This window comes from Colossoma macropomum, unplaced genomic scaffold, assembly GCF_904425465.1.
Source record: "Colossoma macropomum unplaced genomic scaffold, Colossoma_macropomum, whole genome shotgun sequence".
NCBI classification, from domain to species: Eukaryota; Metazoa; Chordata; class Actinopteri; order Characiformes; family Serrasalmidae; genus Colossoma; species Colossoma macropomum.
Window position 1 is genome coordinate 864,645 of NW_023494795.1, and position 6,754 is coordinate 871,398.

Below are 6,754 nucleotides of genomic sequence, written 5' to 3' on the forward strand. Positions count from 1 at the left end.
AGCATAGTGTAAAGATTGGTTGGTTATAATATAAAGATGTAAAGATTGGCATGGTTGTGCTTTATTAACCGTTAGCTGGGAAATTTGACAAAACATTGACCATGGCTATGTCATAAACGTCAGACACAACAATAAAAAGGATACAGTAAAAGCTTGAATAAAGAAAATACTATTAATACTTTAGGATATAAATATATCATGAAGTATAAATCACTATCTGCTATGCATTCTAGCATCATGAATTTTAAGCTGTACTTTTCTTTTTATACTTGGCTTTTTTGATGCAGTGCAGGCTAGCATTGCTTAGAGTTTTAGTACTTAGCCAAAATTATTTTTTACATAGCTTGTTTGAAACGTATACAGCTTTCTGGAACTTAGTCGTGTTATTTCTTAATTATGTACACAAGGAAAAAAAAACTTTACAAAAAAGATTTACAAAACATGAAGCCTTTTATTTCAAAACTTTACTGTCTTGAAATAAAGGTGTGACTCTTTTCTTGACAATGTTTTGGTGTTTACAATTATACGTTACTGATCAGGTTTACTGGCAAACTTTACAGAACTACTTTACAGACAGGGTTTACTAACAAATTTACAGAGCTACTCTACAGATAGTGTTTACTGATGAAACTTATGGAACTACTTAAGTCTTTGGGTTTACTAACAAACTTTACAAAACTACTTTGCTGATTCACTGAGAGCCTTTACAGAACTGTTTTACTGATGAGGTTTACTGACAAACCTCACATTTTATGGAACTACTTTACTGTCAGGGTTTACTGACAGTCTTTACAGAACTACTCTACTGATAGTTGTTATTAATGAACTTCAAAGAATTACTTTACTGATCAGATTTTCTGACTAATTTTACTGAACTACTTCACTGATACATCTTACTGACAAACTTTACATAACAACTTTACTGATCACTTTACTGACAAACTTTACAGAACTACTTTACTGACAAACTTTACAGAGCTATTTTATATACGTATGAGGACAAACTTTCTGGCACTACTAACTAATGGTTTACTGAAAAAACTTTACAGACGTACCTTACTAATTGGACCTACTGACAAATTTTACAGCTTTTCTTGCAGGCCTTATTGACAACATTTTAGAAACTTTATGGAACTACTTTACAGTTGGGGTTTACTGGCAATCTTTACAGAACTACTCTACCAATAATCTTTTTTAAAAACTTTGAAGAATTTCTGATTGCTTTACTGACCAACTTTACAGACATTTTTTGCTCATAGCATTTGCTGAGAAACTTTACAGAACTACTTTACTTGATCAAGTTACAGCCGAAGTTTGTAAGACTCCTTTACCAATAGAGTTTACAGACAAACTTTACCAAACTTCTTTTGTAGGCTTTCTTGACAAACTTTATGAAGTTACTAAAAGGGTTTTATTCACAAATTTTAAGGAACTACTTTACTAATAGTGTTTTTGACAAAATGTATGGAACTATTTTACTGATTGGGTTTACTGACAAACTTTACAGAACTAGCTTGGACCACCACATAGAATTTAAGCTCTTCAGAAGAAAGTAAACAATCGTTCTTTGCCAATCACTGCAGATTTTTCTTTAGCTTACTAATTCTTGAAGTTAAATAATCGCAGTGCTTTCATTGGTGATGATAATGATGATGCGCTTATCACTTTAAATTATCTACTCACTTTTGCAACACAGAAGATCCCAGTCAATACATCTGAAACAGAGAATGCTGACGGGTCTGTCCGCAGATGAACATAATCCATATTAGATGAAAGTAATGCATATTAGAAATGCAGAGATTCAAATATGCCGTCAACTTAGGCCACTTCTTACTTGAGCTAATTCAAAGTCCAAGAAAACTCAGCTCATATTGACCTACATGTCTCGGGTAAAACCCAAAGAATATATAAGTAATAACACACAAAATCCATAAGTGTATTGATCAGTGTGCGGGCTACTTGTCTTGATGTAGCTATACATACATAAACCCAAATAAATTATGTATTGCGTCAATATTAAATGCATGATTGACTCATAATGTCTGAGACTGTTAATTACTAACGTGATATGAAATGCTAGATGGACAAAAAGGCCAGGAGTATATCATTAGGGGATAGTAAGCTTCCCCATACAATGTTTAAGCGCTAACTGGTTAGCATCTGTGAAGTGGTACACAAGATAGCTAACCAAACATCATTTTCCATGAAAGTCTGTTCTAGATTCTCCATGTAGACCCTTCTCCTTAGTCTATCTAATAGGCTTGACAACATATCACAGTTTGCATAGTGCTTGATTAAGTTGGGAAGACAACAATGCTTATATTTTACAAGGTTTTCATAAATTTGCTCCAAATTTTAGATAAAAAAGTACAATAACAATAATAGAAGGCAGGGAGAGAAACTGAGCTTTGGTAGGAGCTCAGTTTAATAAAGCACAGTGAAGTATTCTCATGTTACTCAAGCGCCATCTGCTGGCCAAACTGGGTACTGACACAAAAAGTAGCACTGCTTCCAGTAAGTTCTCCTTTTCACTCCACGTTTTAGTGTTTTCTCTGCTCTAAAAACTTCATATTGAGAAGATAAGTTACATAAAATACAATAAAGTGCGCAGAAATTTACTACAGGAGCAAAACTGGGAAGAAATATTGGAGTAGAGATGTATTTTGGATATTTTTGGTAACGTAACAACAAAGAGTGACAGTATATATATATATATATATATATATATATATATATATATATATATATATATATATATGTTGGAACAAAACCTCATATCTCCAAAATGGTAACTTTACAATAGAATCAGACATGTTTCCAATCCATTTTGGGTTGTTTCTTTTGGTCCATTCATCATGAAATGTACACACTATGTAAAGGACAACATGCATTTTCAAACTACTTCAAAAAGTGAGAAATGACAAGGTTTTTTTTCCGACAGCAGTGAGACATGAACATCTGAGACATGGACCACAGTTATACAGACAGATTGTGAGATAGTAGAAAGTGCAACTAACTTCTAAGACTGAACTTTGCTGTAATAAAATTCTAAATAAAAGCAAACGGTGGACACAATAAATATTAAAAATGTGATATTATATACAACTGTAGAGGCTTCTGTGTCATCCTCGGTTAAATATATGTTTTCTGCTCTTTTCTTGATGGTGATCTTTGACTATGGCACAGTACAGTGTTTGTGGGTGTGTGTGTGTGTGTGTGTGTGTGTGTGTGTGTGTGTGTGTGTGTGTGTGTGTGATTATGTTGAATTCAAATCAAAGCGTCCTGTGCAGAATGCGCCTACTTTCTCTCAAACTGTTACGACATCTGTCATGGCCTCTAGACATGCCCTGAGGAGTGGAGGGGTTTGTGTGTCTGGCTCTATCTGCAGAGCAGCAGGACTGCTGAAACATTCATCACTGATTCTTCTCACTCATCCATAAGTTGCAAAGTGTCTTAATGGCCAATGGAACAGATCCTCATGAGCAGCAGCGATCTGAAACTGGGTCAGGCTCAATCAGCTCCACTTCTCTCAGAGCAAAGCGCTCAAGCCTTTCTGCTCAATTTTCACTACCAACTGTGTGAAACTCTCAGGCATCTGAGGAAATGACACACAAAGCCATTTATCTGGGCAGTACGCCTTTATTCGTAAAGAAAACAAAAACAACAACATTACGATAAATACAAATAAACAAACAAACAATCCATTGTGGTTGTATGTGTGAGTGTGTTAACTGTTTCCAAATCTCTCCTCCAGGAAGCCGGAGTATTTACAGTTTACCATCCAGAACAAACAAAAGTGACAATGTTTAGATTTCCAGACCAAAATGATGATACAGGGCTATCTTGTCAGTGGTGAGCAGTGAAAAGACCGGTGTATTCTTTGTTCAAACTTGGTTTAAGCTGAGATTTAAGCAGCAGTGCCAAGAAAGGCCTCCAGTCACTGAATTTGTTGTTCCTAAGCAGTAAATGCAGCTATATTAATAACTTTATATTACATTTAAGCACATGTTGAGTGCTGCTGTATGAAGAATAACTACCTTTTTGAACATATTTTGTTGTATTTTTTTCCAATATGTTAAGTTCAGCTAATAATTAAAATATGCAGTGTGTTCTCTGTAAAGGAGCAGCCAAACTTTATCATACGACTGTATATTGATAATTGTATATTATATTTAAGTGCCTATTCTAGTGAGTGCTGAGTGTCTATCTATCTATCTATCTATCTATCTATCTATCTATCTATCTATCTATGTCTGCCTATCTGTCTATCTGTCTATCTAACAGCAGGCCTGTCTGTCTATCTGTCTGCCTGCCTGCATGTCTGTCTGCCTATCTATCTATCTATCTATCTATCTATCTATCTATCTATCTATCTATCTATCTATCTATCTATCTGTCCGTCTGTCTCTCTGTCTGTCTCTCTGTCTGTCTGTCTGTCTGTATGTATGTTTGTCTGTCTGTCTGCCTGTCTATCTGTTTATCTATTTGTCTATCTATCTATCTATCTATCTATCTATCTATCTATCTATCTATCTATCTATCTATCTATCTATCTATCTATCTGTCTGTCTGCCTGTCTGTCTGTATGTTTGTCTGTCTGTCTGCCTGTCTATCTGTTTACCTCTCTGTTTGTTTGTCTGTGTCTCTCTGCAGCCCTGATTTTACTCTGAAACCCTGAAACAATCAGGAATCACCAGTGGCTTTTTCATTTTCTGTCAGAAGAGGGCGCCATAGACCAAGAAGTTCAGTTTACAGGCGAGGGGCTTGTGTCTTTACTGCAGCTCCTCATTTCTCACAAACGTGTGTGGATGAAAAGCACTGTTTAGTCAGGTTTAGTGTTCCTTCGTTCTTTCTGATGGACATTACGTCACGTAAGAGAATTTAAGTTCATTTAAATCAATTTGATTTGAGTTTCTCATTCCTTCAGTTGGTTTTGCGGAACTGTGGTAATTATGAATGCTTTCACTAGCCTGTAGTATACTAACCTACACCAGTACTCTGTTTAAGTTAGCTATTTTTTAAAGCTTAGCTCTACTTGACTAAAACAGTCTACCTATGGAAGGAACTCATATTTTGATTAAATTTGATTAGATTTATTACAACAGTTCATTGTAACCTAGAAAGAACTGACATAAATGCTTATGCTTTAATCAACACAGTCTATTTATGGAAGCAGCCCCCACTTTTAGCACCATGATTCCCTGCTGCAGTGCTGTAGTCCACGTCCACTGAGCTGTTTCAGTGTGATAGAGCAGGAGATAACACAAAAACATGCAGGTGAACTACAACACCATTTCCAAAAAAGTTGGGACTCTGTGCAAAATGTAAATAAAAATTGAATGCAATGATGTGCAAATCATTTAAACCCTATATTTCATTGAAAATAGTACAAAAACAACACATCAAATGATATAACTGAGAAATTTTATTGGTTTTTGAAAAATATATGCCCATTTTGAATTTGATGCCAACAACATGTTCCAAAAAAGTTGGGACGGGGGCCTGTTTACCACTGTGTTTCATCACCTCTTCTTTTAACAACACTCTGTAAGTGTTTGGGAACTGAGGAGACACTGCTGTAGTTTTGGAAGTGAATTGTTCTCACATTCTTCCTTGTTATAGGATTTCAGCTGCTCATCAGTTCAGAGTCTCCTTTGTCATATTTTTGATTTCATAACACGCCAGCTGTTTTTAGTGAGTGACGGGTCTGGACTGCAGGCAGGCCAGTTTAGCACCTAGACTCACAGTTTGTATACATGCAATACATGCAGAATGTGGTTTGTCATTGTCTTGCTGAAATAATCAAGGCCTTCCTTGAAAAAGACGTCATCTGGATGGCAGCATATGTTGCTCCAAAACCTGTATGTATTGTTTAGCATTAATGATGCCTTCACAGATGTTTGCGTCACCCATGTCATGTGCACTAATGTACCCCCTATACCATCACAGATGCTGACTTATGAACTGTGCACTCATAACAAGCTGCATGGTCTTTAACTTCTTTAGGATGCAGCATGATTTCATAAAAAAATCCAAATTCTGATACTTTGGACCACAGGACACTTTTCCACCTCACCCCAGTCCATCTTAAATGAGCTTGGGCCCAGAGAAAGTGGCAGCATTTCTAGATCCTGTTTATGTATATAACTTGCGTTTGTGAATGCAGCGCCAAACTATTTTCACAGACTGTTATTTTTCAGAAGTGTTTCTGAGTCCATGCAGTGATTTCCTCTACAGAATCATATCTGTTTTTAATACAGTGCTGCCTGAGGGCCCAAAGATCACCACCAGCCAATATTTGTTTTTGGCCTTGTCCCTTGCATACAGAGATTTCTCCAGATTCTTTGAATCTTTTAGGGATATCACGTACCGTAAATGATAATATCCCCAGGTTCTATTCTATTTTATGTTGAGAAACATAATTTTTGAATTGTTGCACTATTTGCCTGCACCAGTCTTTCACATCTCAGCCTCTCACAAGACTCATCCTCTCTGAGATGCTCCTTTATACCCAATCATGCCAATTAACCACCAGGTGTTTTTTATCATTACATAGCTTTACCAGCCTTTGTTGCCTCTGTCCCAACTTTTTTGGAACGTGTTGCTGGCATCAAATTCAAAAGGGGCAAATATTTTTTTCAAAAAACAACTAAATGTTACAGTTTAAACATTTGATATGTTGTCTTTGTAGTATTTTCAATTAAGTATATGGTTTAAATGATTTGCATATCACTGTATTTTGTTTTCATTTACA